Source organism: Ranitomeya imitator, chromosome 5, assembly GCF_032444005.1.
Source record: "Ranitomeya imitator isolate aRanImi1 chromosome 5, aRanImi1.pri, whole genome shotgun sequence".
In the NCBI taxonomy this organism is placed as follows: domain Eukaryota; kingdom Metazoa; phylum Chordata; class Amphibia; order Anura; family Dendrobatidae; genus Ranitomeya; species Ranitomeya imitator.
The window spans coordinates 635183768-635201581 of NC_091286.1; positions in this window are offsets into that span (position 1 = coordinate 635183768).

Genomic DNA, 17814 nt, shown 5'->3' on the forward strand with positions numbered 1-17814 from the left:
CTCAGTTCACAATGTTAAGGTTTCAAAGGTCATTCTCACATACTACTCTAACATAGTACTGTCACATTCTGTTTTCTTCCCACTTCCCAGTAGATTGTAAGGCTATGTGCCCACATTGTACAGTAGAATGTATGCAGAATTTTCCTCATCAAAACTGGACTCCCTTGCCAGGAAATCCGCTTGCGTTTTTCTAGCTTTTTTTGCATTTTTATCATGGATTTGACGCGTTTATTTTTTCAGTTTTCATGCATTTTTTCCCATGCGTCCAAACACAATTTTATAGTGGCAAAATCGCCGATTTTCTGCAAAATGAATGATCATGCTGCGTTTTTTACGCAATGCGTTTCCGCTGCAGAAAAAAACGCAGCATGGGCACAACAATTGCGGAATGCCATTAAAAATATTGGGATGCATTATGTAAGCGTTTTTAAGCGTTTCCGCAGCGGATAAACGCTGCAAAAATGCTTAAAAAACGCTTAAAAAGTGCAACGTGAGCACATAGCCTAAGGGTTCAATTTTTCCTATCTGTCACTTTCTTAGTTGCTTGATACCTGTTGTGCTAACTGTGTTAACTTGGAAAAAACATCTGATATCATCACCCAAGGCCTTTTAAGGCTGGCTCAGTCAACCCTGTGCTGTCTGAGTGTTGAGATAGCATTGCTTTCAGCAACCTTGTGTTGTTCAAGAGTTATTTCATCTTCCTTTTGGTTCAAATTTGGCCCTGAATAGTGATGAGCGAACATGCTTGGATAAGGTGTTAAGCATCCTCAGGTGCTAACCAAGTGCCTTCAGTGTGCTTGAAAAATATGTTCGAGTCCCCGCGGCTGCATGACTTGTGGCTGTTCGTCAGCTACCACACATGCTGGGATTGCATGTTTGTTAAGCCATCCCTGCATATCTTACAGCTGTCGAACAGCCGCGAGACATGCAGGCGCAGGGACTCAAACATATTTTTCAAGAAACCGAAAGAACTCGGTTAGCACCTGAGCATGCTCACATTCGCTCATCACTAGTGCTGAATCATCTCCTGCTGCTCCTGACTTCATTCTACTACCAGTGTTTGTTTTCCCGTGAATCCCTGTGCTGTTTAAACTCTCAGCTCTGCTGCTTCAGTTACCTGTGACCGGACTCATCTCAGCTAATACTGATGCTATTCACACCAATGTCTTTGCAATTTAGATAACAGATTACTATTCATCTCTACTATTCTTGTGGATAATCTCAGCACATCAAGCACTAGCCAGTTTGCCTATTCATCACTGTTGTCCTGCAGTTAACGACTTGTCTGCTGCAAGCTTACGACACTGCTATTAGCCACCTATTTACTGCATGTATCCTCAAATCTGGCTCTGATTCATTCTATGCTCTTTGATCCCATTGTCTGTCTGCCATCTTGCGTGCCTCACTGTCCTAGTCCTCACTATTTCAAGTGCCATTTGGCAAGACCTACTCCACTATTCCATTGCTTCTGGTCCGAGCTGCTCACCATGACCTATAGCTTAGAGAATCCATCTCACCAGGTGAGCCTTTAAAGCTGAGTTTAGTTATATTTTTTTGTACCTTGTTGTTTTGTACTAGTATTGTTATTTCTATGTATTGTAAATCTTGGTTTTGAATGTATACATGATGGAATTCAGGGTGCTATAAAATAAATAATAAGACAGGACAGATCAAAGAGATCTAATAGGTTAATTGTGAACTTACCTATAACAAGTAGACCCTAATAATAAGTGAGCAGCTTCACAGTCATCTGAAAATGGTGTCATTGTTGTATTAGGAGCCCGTTATTGTTTTAAAGCATGGGCCAACAAAATGATTTTCTTGCACACTTCTCAGCAAGCCAACATTGGAAGACGGCATTTGACTACATTTTTGCCTATGACAAAATATTATAGCTTTTATTTACATGTCACAAATAATAGATAAAAAGGGGGCAAAAACACTGTTGGACGAAAAGCACATAGCAGAAATACAAATGCGTGTACGCTCTGACAGACCCTTTAAGGGAACCTGTCATGGTGCACACTGTAGACACAAAAGAGAATAGTAAAACCAAAAACACTCAGTTTGAAAAAATGTTGCAGTAATCCGCAAGTGCTAGTAAAAGATGTAAAAAACAGGGTATTTGGTTGATACGTTTTTTGCAAAAAATGTATACTAAGCTGCTCTACCAATCTTCACGGTATACCCTTATCAGAGCAGTCCTAACTAATGTATGCAATCCCTATCTGATGTATTTAAAAACCTGATCATCTGTATATAACCTGTGTGAACAGGGTTCAGAGAGGAAAAATCCATGTGTGCATACAGGGTAGAACAGCTTTTGTGCAGATAGCCCAAGAGGAGTGGTGGAACTCCCCAGTCTTGTAGACACAAGAGAACAATTATGGAAACAGGAACACATGGGCTACTTGCACAGTGAACAAGTCTGTATGATCATGTTCACACACCACCAAGAAACCTGAAGACACAAAAGAGAATAGTAAAACCAAAAACACTCAGTTTGAAAAAATGTTGCAGTAATCCGCAAGTGCTAGTAAAAGATGTAAAAAACAGGGTATTTGGTTGATACGTTTTTTGCAAAAAATGTATACTAAGCTGCTCTACCAATCTTCACGGTATACCCTTATCAGAGCAGTCCTAACTAAGCCCATGTGTTCCTGTTTCCATGGTGCACACTGTGCCTGAGCTGTCTGCTGCACGTTACAGAGCAGGGGAAGCTGAGCAGATCATGTACATGGCTATGTACATCAGTATTGTTACAATAGGCTCAGCAGATTCAGTTTATACATCCGAATTTCAGTTGAAGCTTGCCTTAGGAGTCCAGTGGGTGGTCTTATCCGTGACTGACAGGCTTTCCTGTCTAAGACATTCCAAGACAGTTGTCATTCACTAATTAGGACCACCCACTGGACTCCTAGGGAACAGGAATTTAAATTAATACATTTCAAGTGTGAATCTTTAGAAATTAGTAACAATTACTTTTGAAGGAAGTACAGACAGTCTTACCAAAAAGGAACACTATTATGCTGTAAATATTTGTAAGTTGACCATAAAATATAAAGTTGGTTTCAGAGTTTCTGCTTTAACACAAGTCTGTGTCCCTAAAAAAGCTCAAACGTCTTCAGTATACAGTGGGTATGGAAACTATTCAGATGCCTTTAAATTTTTCACTCTTTGTTTCATTGCAGCCATTTGGTAAATTCAAAAAAGTTCATTTTTTTTCTCATTAATGTACACTCTGCACCCCATCTTGACTGAAAAAAAACAGAAATGTAGAAATTTTTGCAAATTTATTTAAAAAGAAAAACTGAAATATTACATGGTCATAAGAATTCAGACCCTTTGCTCAGTATTGAGTAGAAGCATCTTTTGAGCTAGTAACAGCCATGAGTCTTCTTGGGAATGATGCAACAAGTTTTTCACACCTGGATTTGGAGATCCTCTGACATTCTTCCTTGCAGATCCTCTCCAGTTCCATCAGGTTAGGCCTCTTTCACACTTCCATCGTTGGCTGTGTGTCATAGTGCAGTGAATCTTGTAGATTGTGAGCCCTCGCGGGCAGGGTCCTCTCTCCTCCTGTACCAGTTATGACTTGTATTGTTTAAGATTATTGTACTTGTTTCTATTATGTATAGCCCTCCTTACATGTAAAGCGCCATGGAATAAATGGTGCTATAACAATAAATAATAATAATAATAATAATAAATGACGCGTCGACGGACGTTGTGAAAATAGAGGAAAACGTGTGTGATGCATCCAGTATTATGACGGATGCGTCAACTGAGTTCTGGGCGAATTTTATAATATAAGATTCTGGAGGAGAGAGAGAGAGCGAGTGAGAGAGTTCAAATCCTTCCGGGCATGCTCAGAGTGGAAAACCGGGATACGTTGCTGGATTCCTGTGTGTGACGGTCAGTGATGGATCCTGCGTCCATAGGCTTCCATTATAGCCGATGATGGACAGCGCAGGACCCGTCGATGAGCAATTTTCCGACGTGTACAAAAAACGTTCCTCTGAACATTTTCTCTGCACGACGGACCGCTATTTTCCGACGGATCCAGAGCACGACGGATGAAACGGATGGCCATCCGTTACAATCCGTCACTGATACAAGTCTGTGGGAAAAAACAGGATCCTGCAGAAAAATTTGCAGGATCCTGTTTTTTCAAAACTCGACGGATTTCGATGTGAGACAAAAGACTGAAGTGTGAAAGAGGCCTTAGATGGTGAACATTGGTGGACAGCCATTTTCAGGTCTCTCCAGAGATGCTCAATTGGGTTTAGGTCAGGGCTCTAGCTGGGCCAGTCAAGAATGGTCACAGAGTTGTTCTGAAGTCACTCCTTTGTTATTTTAGCTGTATGCTTAGGGTTATTGTCTTGTTGGAAGGTGAACCTTCGGCCAAGTCTGAGGTCCAAAGACTTCCATCGGGCCGCTCTGCCATAAAAGCCCGACTGGTGGAGGGCTGCAGTGATAGTTGACTTTGTGGAACTTTCTCCCATCTCCCTACAGTATCTCTAGAGCTCAGCCACAGTGATCTTGGGGTTTTTCTTTACCTCTCTCACCAAGGCTCTTCTCCCACGATTGCTCAGTTTGGCAGAATGATCAGGTCTAGAAAGACTTCTGGTGGTCTCAAACTTCTTCCATTTAAGGACTATGGAGTCCACCGTGCTCTTAGGAACCTGGACTACTGCAGAAATTCTGTTGTAACCATGGCCAGATCTGTGCCTTGCCACAATTCTGGCTCTGAGCTCCTTGGCCAGTTCCTTTGACCTCATGATTCTCATTTGGTCTGACATGCACTGTGAGCAAAGGGTCTGAATACTTCTGACCATGTGATATTTCAGGTTTTTCTCATTAAATTTGCAAACATTTCAACATTTTTGTGTTTTTCAGTCAAGATGGGGCGCAGAGTGTACATTAATTTGAAAAAAATGAACTTTTTTGAATTTACCAAATGGCTGCAATGAAACAAAGAGTGAAAAATGTAAAGGGGTCTGAATACTTTCCGTACCCAGTGTATTTTTGGAGTATAAAAGAAATTGAGAGTGTTAAACTGAACCCATACAAACAAAGAATTCTTACATGTGACATGATGCGTTCCTACTCATGGTTCTTATCTATTTCTCACCTCTCCTGGATCCAGTGACATTCACTGTGCACTTTTCTTTTGCTGCACAGGTGCCCAAGTATTCAGGTAGTTAGCGCCCATGCTCCTATTGTGGACTGCATTCCTGCTCTTCTTAGAACCTACTGAGAAACCCAGCTATGTGACATTACTATTTAACTCTGCTATATTACTGATTAACACCTATGATACCGCAAATCAATGAATAGCCCAGCAATAACAACCATAAACACCAAAGAAATTAGCACTAGGCTAAGAAACGATAAAATATGTAAATTTTATTTATAACAAAGGTAAAAGCATGTATATAATGCATAAAAATGGGGAACAAAACAAAAATGCAGGAACAACCGGCAGGTATGGCTGAAAAAGTGGTAATAATGGATGTAAAGTTACCTTCAAAATATCAATATCACCTAAATAAGTATACCACCTATTGCACAACATATACACATAACCAGCAATTCACCCAATGCGGCAGCTGATAGTGATCATGCACCATGTAAAAAAGTGCATGAATATCACAACCTTAGTTAGTCCATAACCATCAATGTGCAAAATCGCAGAGTATAAAAATATACATATAAGGTGCAAGATCACCGTCAGCTGCAGCATCAAGGAATATGATAACATAATCACAGTGTGCAAAATAGAAGGAACATAATTACCTAAGTGTAAACCACCAGCCAGGGACCCACGACACCCGACGCACGTTTCGCTGAGGAAAGCTTCGTCCAGGGGTGAGTCCAAAAAAATCTTCAAATGGCAAACCATGAGGGCCCCAATACGGAGAAATGTATCTAGAAGCTCATCTATAATCTCCAACTCGTCCATGAGAGAGGGTGGAGAATCGACCCACAATGGATATAATGGTCCCAGGACTCGGCAGTTTACTAAGAAAGGATCTACCCATGGGAATCACAATCGCAAGGGTGATTCAGTTAAGGTAATTAACCTTTCAACACATACACTGATGAATGCCCAAGAAAGTATTTTACAAAAGGGTCTGAGCTTCTCCCCATCTTCTACTCTAGATACGTTTACCACAATAAAGGACCTACATCTATTTTCTAGAAAATTAATATTAAAAAAATTACACCACAAGGATCCAGAGGGGACGATGTTGAACAATGAGGAGCAAGAAGCCCTGGAGGCACTCGTGTCACTCCTTGAGGAAAACACCACCAACACAAGTAAGTTCCCTATGACTTTAATTAACAAATCTACAAAATTTCCACCACTTACTCTGGTTCCAGCGATAGACACATTCACTAAGATGGTAACAACAGACATTGAAGACATGAGATCAAAATCTAGAAGAGTCACCAGGGATAACCTCACTCGGAAGGAGAGAATGGCTTTGAAAGAACTAAGCAACTGGGATGACGTTGTTTTCAAGATGGCTGACAAAGGAGGCAATGTAGTGATATGGCCCAACCATATGTATGAAATCCAAACAGAAAAATTGCTACATAACACCCAAGAGTACAAGTCACTCACATACAATCCAATGACTAAATTTAAGGAGGAATTGATTGATATCCTCACAGCAGCCTATGAAAACAACGTCATCTCTAAAAAGCTTTTGGAAACATACATCATGTTGCATCCGAGACTGGCAACATTTTATTTGGTACCCAAGGTCCATAAGAACCCTGATGACCCGCCTGGGAGAGCAATAGTGGCTGCAAATGAGGGACTATGTGAAATCATATATGATATAGTAGAATATTATCTCAAGCCCTTGGTAGTACAACTCCCATCATACATCAAGGACACCACTGCCGCTTTAGGACACCTAGAAAATATTCAACTTACTGACGATATGGTCCTAGTTACGGTCGATGTAGAGGCATTGTACTCATGTATTAGACACTCAGATGGCCTACAGGCGGTGGAAAAGTACCTAACACATAGTAACATGGAGAGGGACATGTCGGAATTTATTCTCACGTTACTCAAATTTATTTTAACACACAACGTCTTCATGTTTGCAGGGAAGATCTACCTACAATTGCAGGGTACGGCGATGGGGGCCTCTTATGCCCCCACGTCTGACAATTTGTTCATGGGAGCATGGGAGTGGTCTATATTTCAGGGGGATGAGATTCAGGGGATGGAGCGAATCCATAATTGGATTCGCTTCATTGATGACATTATGTTCATCTGGGAGGGACCAGTAGAGGAGCTCGAAACTTTAATGAATAGACTGAATCAAAACAATAAAAACATAAAATTAACATATAAATATGGACAAGAAATTGACTTCCTGGACCTATTCATTACAGCATTACCGGATGGACATTTACTGTATCTACAACAGTATTTCGTAAACCCACAGCGACCAACTCGTTGTTACATGCGTCTTCCTTACACCCTAAATCTACCACCAACAGCATACCCATTGGACAGTTTTTACGCGTCAAGAGAATTTGCTCTGAGGAGGTACAGTTTGAAGCACAACCGAGATCTCTAAGGGAAAGATTTCAAGATAGAGGGTATAATCGACGGATCATACAGAAGGGATACTGGAGAGCAAAAAATACTCCTAGACAACCCCCAAATATAACAGAAACCATGGAAAGTCTACTTCTAAAGCAGATAGATGAAGCTGCAACCCATAATGAGGTCCTGGTTATGGGGGACTTTAACTACCCGCATATTAACTGGGAAAGTGAAACCTGTGAAACCCATAAAGGCAACAGGTTTCTGCTAATAACCAAGAAAAATTATCTTTCACAATTGGTGCAGAATCCAACCAGAGGAGCAGCACTTTTAGACCTAATACTATCTAATAGACCTGACAGAATAACAAATCTGCAGGTGGTTGGGCATCTAGGAAATAGCGACCACAATATTGTATAGTTTCACCTGTCTTTCACTAGGGGCACTTGTCAGGGAGTCACAAAAACACTGAACTTTAGGAAGGCAAAGTTTGACCAGCTTAGAGATGCCCTTAATCTGGTAGACTGGGACAATATCCTCAGAAATAAGAATACAGATAATAAATGGGAAATGTTTAAGAACATCCTAAATAGGCAGTGTAAGCGGTTTATACCTTGTGGGAATAAAAGGACTAGAAATAGGAAAAACCCAATGTGGCTAAACAAAGAAGTAAGACAGGCAATTAACAGTAAAAAGAAAGAATTTGCACTACTAAAGCAGGATGGCACCATTGAAGCTCTAAAAAACTATAGGGAGAAAAATACTTTATCTAAAAAACTAATTAAAGCTGCCAAAAAGGAAACAGAGAAGCACATTGCTAAGGAGAGTAAAACTAATCTCAAACTGTTCTTCAACTATATCAATAGTAAAAGAATAAAAACTGAAAATGTAGGCCCCTTAAAAAATAGTGAGGAAAGAATGGTTGTAGATGACGAGGAAAAAGCTAACATATTAAACACCTTCTTCTCCACGGTATTCACGGTGGAAAATGAAATGCTAGGTGAAATCCCAAGAAACAATGAAAACCCTATATTAAGGGTCACCAATCTAACCCAAGAAGAGGTGCGAAATCGGCTAAATAAGATTAAAATAGATAAATCTCCGGGTCCGGATGGCATACACCCACGAGTACTAAGGGAACTAAGTAATGTAATAGATAAACCATTATTTCTTATTTTTAGGGACTCTATAGCGACAGGATCTGTTCCGCAGGACTGGCGCATAGCAAATGTGGTGCCAATATTCAAAAAGGGCTCTAAAAGTGAACCTGGAAATTATAGGCCAGTAAGTCTAACCTCTATTGTTGGTAAAATATTTGAAGGGTTTCTGAGGGATGTTATTCTGGATTATCTCAATGAGAATAACTGTTTAACTCCATATCAGCATGGGTTTATGAGAAATCGCTCCTGTCAAACCAATCTAATCAGTTTTTATGAAGAGGTAAGCTATAGGCTGGACCACGGTGAGTCATTGGACGTGGTATATCTCGATTTTTCCAAAGCGTTTGATACCGTGCCGCACAAGAGGTTGGTACACAAAATGAGAATGCTTGGTCTGGGGGAAAATGTGTGTAAATGGGTTAGTAACTGGCTTAGTGATAGAAAGCAGAGGGTGGTTATAAATGGTATAGTCTCTAACTGGGTCGCTGTGACCAGTGGGGTACCGCAGGGGTCAGTATTGGGACCTGTTCTCTTCAACATATTCATTAATGATCTGGTAGAAGGTTTACACAGTAAAATATCGATATTTGCAGATGATACAAAACTATGTAAAGCAGTTAATACAAGAGAAGATAGTATTCTGCTACAGATGGATCTGGATAAGTTGGAAACTTGGGCTGAAAGGTGGCAGATGAGGTTTAACAATGATAAATGTAAGGTTATACACATGGGAAGAAGGAATCAATATCACCATTACACACTGAATGGGAAACCACTGGGTAAATCTGACAGGGAGAAGGACTTGGGGATCCTAGTTAATGATAAACTTACCTGGAGCAGCCAGTGCCAGGCAGCAGCTGCCAAGGCAAACAGGATCATGGGGTGCATTAAAAGAGGTCTGGATACACATGATAAGAGCATTATACTGCCTCTGTACAAATCCCTAGTTAGACCGCACATGGAGTACTGTGTCCAGTTTTGGGCACCGGTGCTCATGAAGGATATAATGGAACTAGAGAGAGTACAAAGGAGGGCAACAAAATTAATAAAGGGGATGGGAGAACTACAATACCCAGATAGATTAGCGAAATTAGGATTATTTAGTCTAGAAAAAAGACGACTGAGGGGCGATCTAATAACCATGTATAAGTATATAAGGGGACAATACAAATATCTCGCTGAGGATCTGTTTATACCAAGGAAGGTGACGGGCACAAGGGGGCATTCTTTGCGTCTGGAGGAGAGAAGGTTTTTCCACCAACATAGAAGAGGATTCTTTACTGTTAGGGCAGTGAGAATCTGGAATTGCTTGCCTGAGGAGGTGGTGATGGCGAACTCAGTCGAGGGGTTCAAGAGAGGCCTGGATGTCTTCCTGGAGCAGAACAATATTGTATCATACAATTATTAGGTTCTGTAGAAGGACGTAGATCTGGGGATTTATTATGATGGAATATAGGCTGAACTGGATGGACAAATGTCTTTTTTCGGCCTTACTAACTATGTTACTATGTTACTATGTTACAACAACTGCTGTATAAGAATCAACTCACCCCAATGACAAAAGAACAGGACAATCAGGCAAGATTCATTACTAATTATAGTAATGAATGGTACGATCTACGTAGCATTATCCAAAAGCATTGGAGGATCTTATTTACGGACCCTATACTTAGGAAAATTTTACCCGAATACCCCTCTCTTGTAGCTAAAAGAGCCCCTAGTTTACGAGACATTCTTGTGCATAGTACATACGATCCTAAAAGAGTAGCTAGAGACAAAAGGACCACCAAGAGGAGGGGATTTTTTCCGTGTGGTATGTGCAAGGGCTGTGCCAATATGAAGAAACGTGCCACCTTCAAAAATCAAGATGGCACAAGGATTTATGACATCAGGGCACACATCACATGCTCATCAAAGGGCATAATTTACTATGCAGTATGCCCATGCGGCAAAATCTACATAGGAATGACCAGTTGCAAACTTAAAATCAGGGTACGTGAACACTGTCTTGATATAGACAAAGCAAAAACGGTCATTGACGATACCACATTGAAAACCCTTCCTAGGCATTTTAAGCGATACCATCAGTGTAACTCTAGACTACTCACTGTCATGGGCATTGACATGTTGGATTTGGGATGTAGAGGGGGAGACATTGGCAAAAGATTGGCTAAGAAAGAATGCCAATGGATCTATAGACTAGGTACTTTGGTCCCACAGGGCTTGAATGAAAGCTTTGGCTTTGGTGCATTTCTGTAGAATGACATTTGTTCATTAGAGGTAGTAGTTTGGTAGGGGGTTATTTACTAATTAGGTAATTCATTCATTATGACTCTCTTTTTAGGTTCATGTTGTGTGTTGGCTTTTATTCATTTATGTTTTATGTGTTTTACTGCAGTATATTTATCTACCTTTGAAGTGGGTATCTGGGCACCACTATCTCCGGCTTGAGTTGGATGGAGTGAGATCTTCCTTGGAGGACATCTAGGAGGACAAAATTGAAGAAACCAGTGATAAACGTTGGGACTTAAAGAAGCTAATGGAGGTTCCTGCATCTTTGTGTATATTGCCTAGTGGGGGGTATAAGGGGCTACTTTAGCTACACACTTGGTGTATGTATTAATTATAGAGTTCAGCAATGAGAACCCTATTGAGGATGTGTATATACATATTTTTTACTTTTAATAAGGGGGACTAATGTTTTTACATTAGGTGTTTGATTATGCATGCATGTTTGTGCATGTGCATATGTATGCGCGCAGCAATGTGTGCGGGCATATGTATGCACATGTGCACTTAGGCTATATATATGTATGCACATGTGCACTTAGGCTATATATGTATATTTTTCTCACATAGTAGGCCCCTAGTGTGGGGTACACAATTTAACTTATTGTCATCAAGTCACGATAGCATACATATTGCACACTTTTATACATAGTGGTAATATTCAAATAGTAATTTTTTAATGTACACATATTATAATTGTGGTTCATCACTTATTATTGTCACCATCTCCACAAACACGGTTATTTTATCAATTGCGGTTTTTAAAGTCATAGAACACCTTCATTCCCATTTCCCCCACATCCTTTATGGGCAGTGCACTTGCGTGGATTGCGGATCTGTGGAGAGGGCGGCTAGCGGTCGTCAGGGGAACAATGTTACAGAGTCGTACTTACGGAAGACCTGGCACTTCCGACCCAATGACCGCAATCCGACTCTCCATTGGTTACAGGATTCTGCGGATCTGCGCAAGCGCCGACAGGTCCATTGACAACGGAGATTCCTTATACCAGCATAACATGGGAACTTCCAGAGTAGTATTTTCTGTCTCTGTACACTGATGCGCCCAAGCACCTTATTCAGGGGCCGGCGCAGACCATGCAAGTCATAACATCTCAGCTGATCAGAGTTATTGTCGGGTCCCGTGTCCAATTAACATCATGCCTACCATACTTAAACCGGCAAACCCCCTGCCCTGACACGCCTCCCGAAGAAGCATTGCAAAACGCGCGTCGGAGCAGGGGGACGCCGAGGTATTTTTCCATGTGGCTGACCGCAAGGTACGGTATATTATTCACCATTTGCCATTATTTCATATGTGCCATCTTGTGGGAGTGTGTTGTTTGCTATATCATTAGGAGGACAAATGTTGATTTACCCATATATTGTTATAACATGAAATTTACATCTTAGACATGCACACTCTTCCATAGCAACCATGTGTTGAATTATCATGCATTTAGGCTTCATATCGTTGGCATGGCATTCATATATGCATTAAGTGTCTGCCCCGTTTTTTGAAAAATCCTATGGCAGCATAGTCCCTTGTTTTGGTTCAAGTACCCTTCTTGTCATGTAGATACATGTTGTTTTTATGATGATTTATTCTAATAAAATTAATGGTTTTATATCAGTACCATAGTTGAGATCATTCTATCCTTTGATCGCGCTGAGTGTGAGATATACATCCTGTTGTGTTGTTGGTACCTTGGCTCTACCTCTTTGGTTGGCGGTGCCATGTTCCCGATTTCCTCTTTTCTCAAGAATTTTCCTACCTTTAACACTTAAGCCCTATGATTACAATCCCTTTCAGCTAATTTAAAAAGCAAGGATCTTGAATTCAATTCACATTACTTCATTACCAATCTAATGTTCAACTGCAATGTGATAAAATCATAATTAGCGCAGGAACCCAAGGTCTACAATCCTTTAGAAACACTTCATTATTTGGCCGAGCTTGCAGCCATCTGTTAAATGTGAAAGAATTTTGTATCAGCAAATAACTACTTCTGAATGGTTTATTGATGGCTTTTACCAGTGCTCATAAATTTTAGAATAAGCTTTTTCGCTGTTTAGTCATTTATTCAAGTATTCAATCTTGTAATTAGGAAGCCCTATACGTATATTTTAATAATCCGTCATTTTAGGCACAATTTAGCTTTGAAGTGCTGCCCGCAGACTAGTATATCAGCAGACCTACATAATTAATTTGTTGTGGGATTAGGAAGGGAGGTAAAGACTCTACTGTATATCACGTCTGCCTAAAATTATTAAAAAACTCCACCGTCTTATGTTCTTAAAGGGGAAGTGCATAAAAATATATTTGGTGATAGCTTTTCTTTGGGTTGTGGATTGAACAATTTTGTCAAATGATTGTTTGGGAGAGCGTAAATGGATATATACATGGCAGTCCGAAAAGCAGAGAAATGAGCGGCACTGCCCCCAACACTCGGGTCCCTATTAGACCAACTTCGGGTGGTAACAAATGTGTTGCTAGATGTCACTCTTCAAAAACCGTAATAACATGGGACTTCGGGTGCTCTTCAGAAATGACAGTCTATTGTCCACAAATTCTTGAAAAGAGAAAAACGAAGGCACTCACCAGTCTTCCAAAAGATTCTTTTATTGACACCAACTCCAGATAAAATTCATGGCCGGGGGAGAGGGAGCTGAAGCTCGTGTGAGCAGAGGGGGGACGACGGTCGTTACGTGCTGTGCCTTCGCTTCTACGGGTCCTTAGAAGACCCGTAGAAGCGCAGGCACAGCGCGTAGAAGCACAGGCACAGCGCGAAACGGCCGTCGTCCCCCCTCTGCTCACACGAGCAGAGGCTCCCTCTCCCCCAGCCATGAATTTTATCTGGAGTTGGTGTCAATAAAGGAATCTTTTGGAAGACTGGTGAGTGCCTTCGTTTTTCTCTTTTCAAGAATTTGTGGATATATACATGGGATGTGTGCACCAGAACCTAATTTAATAAACTACACCAAACTTCATAATTTTAAGTCCCACAAGACAGTCAATGTAAAATATTCATCTCTGTTGGAGAGGTAACATTCCAAACCATATACTTCTGTACCAACCTAAGAATATATTGCTTCTTAATGACCGGCCTGAGACAATTTTAGAAACTGTTATAACATCAGTAGTCATTGATATTTTTGGATAGAATTTTGTCAGTTTTGGTAAGACTGGTCTACAGTTTTCACTGGTTTATACGGATGAGACAAAGCAACTGGCTATTAGTAAGAAGCAAACAGAAGATGCAAGGTAGTAAGACCACCCATGACATGCATTTTTTTCTGTAATCTGCAACAAGGGAGAAATATAGGTTTGCATAGGAGCTGTGTACACAAAACTAGTATATTTGTAATCAAGACTATTTGTATATGTAAGGGTGGTAGACAATTCTGTCTCGTTCCTATCATTGCAGACAGGGTTGTGTATTATGCGTTAGATCGTGTAGATACTTGATGATACGGTGAGTTAGGAGTTAATGTTTGGGACTAGACCACTGTGGGAGTGGCTAATCTTAGGGAAAGGGACTCCTTCCTATTGGGAAGGGAGTTAGGGTTTGGAGTGCAAAGTGTACAGAGCTGCACAAAAGGGTGACCCTGAATGAGAAGAGACTACAGGCAAGGTGTGTTCCTGAAGAAAAGTGACAGAAAGAGACAGAGTGGCCTCCTGGAAATGGGTCCTAGGATAGGATGCAAAGCCAAGAGACCAGAATCTTATAATGCAGAAGGTCATGGACCTTAGCAAGGCTGAGAGATGGGGATTGAAGGGTCCAGAAATTATACTACAGAGGAAGGATACTGTGTGGAAAAATGCGCCATACTGTGAGAGAAATGGGTAAGACTTTATACCAACTATCCCTTGTATATCACCCTTACCAAATTACCGTTCAGTCAGGACCGATTTTAGACAAAGTGGGGTCCTAGGCAAAAGTTTAAAGTGTGGCCCCAAATGCTCACATATTGTACGTCACACACAAACATCCCGGCTGTATTTACATGTGCTGAGCTCAGGCCGTTAAACGAGCGTGATCGACAATATTGAAGTCGTTCGACGCTTGTTTCCTGGCCTCTTTACACCGTCTGAGGAAGAATGATGGGGACAGATAGTCCTCGATACAGTATAATGCAGGTCCCATCTACTATATAATTGTCTAAGGGTCACTTCCGACTGTCTGTCTTTCTGTCTGTCTGTCACAGATATTAATTGCATGTAGAAAAGCCGTGGAGACACCATCCCGTGTTTCTCAACACAAGCAATAAATAGCCAGGTCTTTCACTGGGAAGGAAAAACCACGGGAAGGGCAGCATCCAAAAAGGAAAACCACCTATGCCAAAACATGGTATCCATCCACAGACAGCTGTTTCGGGGTATTTGCCCCTCATCAGTGTGGAGTAGGAAACTGGCTATTAGGAGCAGTGCCTAGTAAAAGGACTATAAACATAAGGATGAATGACCTCGGGGAGACCAAAACATCCAACACCGCGGAGACACCATCACGTGTTTCTCAACGCAGTGATCCAGAACACTGCCCCATCCCTTATGGGAAATATGCAAATGCATGTAGAAAAGCCGCAGAGACACCATCACATGTTTCTCAACGCAAGCAATAAATAGCCATGTCTTTCACCAGGAAGGAACAACCACGGGAAGGGCAGCATCCAAGAAGGAAAACCACCTATTCCAAAACATGGTATCCATCCACAGACAGATATTCATTGGTCGCGGCCTCTGTCTGTCATGGAAATCCAAGTCGCTGATTGGTCGTGGCAAAACGCTCACGACCATTGCCACGACCAATCAGCGACAGGCACAGTCCGGTGGAAAAATGGCCGCTCCTTCCTCCCCACAGTCAGTGCCTGCTCCATACTCCCCTCCAGTCAGCCCTCACACAGGGTTAATGGCAGCGTTAATGGACCGCGTTATGCCGCGGTGTAACGCACTCCATTAACGCAGCTATTAATCCTGTGTGACCAACTTTTTACTATTGATGCTGTGTATGCAGCATCAATAGTAAAAAGATCTAATGCTACAAATAATAATAAAAAAAAGGTTATTCTCACCCTCCGACGTGCGCCCTCTCCTCGTCAGTGCAAGCGGCAGGTTCCGGTGCCAAGTGTGCTATGCGAGAAGGACCTTCCATGACGTCACGGTCATGTGACCGCGACGGTATCACAGGTCCTGCGCTCATCCAACCCTGGGACCGGAAGCTGCCACGTGCACCGGACACAGGCGCCAGGACTACCATGGGCCCTCGGAACATGAGTATATGTTTATTTTTATTTAACTCTTTTTTTAACCTGTTACATACGTGACTGGCCAATATACTACGTGACTGGTGTGGCTCTGTGCTGTATACTACGTCGCTGTGCAATATACTACGTGGCTGGGCAATATACTACGTGGCTGGGCAATATACTATGTGGCTGGGCAATATACTACGTGACTGGGCAATATACTACGTGACTGGGCAATATACTACGTGACTGGGCAATATACTACGTGACTGGGCAATATACTATGTGGTTGGGCAATATACTACGTGGCTGGGCAATATACTACGTGGCTGGGCAATATGCTACGTGGCTGGGCAATATACTACGTGACTGGGCAATATACTACGTGGCTGGGCAATATGCTACGTGGCTGGGCAATATACTACGTGGCTGGGCGATATACTAGGTGACTGGGCAATATACTACGTGGCTGGGAAATATACTACGTGACTGTGCAATATACTACGTGGCTGGGCAATATACTACGTGGCTGGGCAATATGTTACGTGGCTGGGCAATATACTACGTGGCTGGGCAATATGCTACGTGGCTGGGCGATATACTACGTGACTGGGCAATATACTACGTGGCTGGGCAATATACTACGTGGCTGGGCAATATACTACATGGGCTGTGCAATATACTACATGGACATGCATATTCTAGAATACCCGATGCGTTAGAATCGGGCCACCATCTAGTATAGGCCAATATACTACGTGACTGTTGTGGCTCTGTGCTGTATATTACGTCACTGTGCAATATACTACGTGACTGGGCAATATTCTACGTGGCTGGGCAATATACTATGTGGCTGGGCAATATACTACGTGACTGGGCAATATACTACTTGACTGGGCAATATACTACGTGACTGGGCAATATACTACGTGACTGGGCAATATACTACGTGACTGGGCAATATACTACGTGGCTGGGCAATATACTACGTGGCTGGGCAATATACTACGTGGCTGGGCAATATGCTACGTGGCTGGGCAATATACTACGTGGCTGGGCGATATACTACGTGACTGGGCAATATACTACGTGACTGGGCAATATACTACGTGACTGGGCAATATACTACGTGGCTGGGCAATATGCTACGTGGCTGGGCAATATACTACGTGGCTGGGCAATATACTACGTGGCTGGGCAATATACTTCGTGACTGGGCAATATACTACGTGACTGGGCAATATACTACGTGACTGGGCAATATACTATGTGGTTGGGCAATATACTACGTGGCTGGGCAATATACTACGTGGCTGGGCAATATGCTACGTGGCTGGGCAATATACTACGTGGCTGGGCAATATGCTACGTGGCTGGGCAATATACTACGTGGCTGGGCGATATACTACGTGACTGGGCAATATACTACGTGGCTGGGCAATATACTACGTCAATGGGCAATATACTACGTGGCTGGGCAATATACTACGTGGCTGGGCAATATGCTACGTGGCTGGGCAATATACTACGTGGCTGGGCGATATA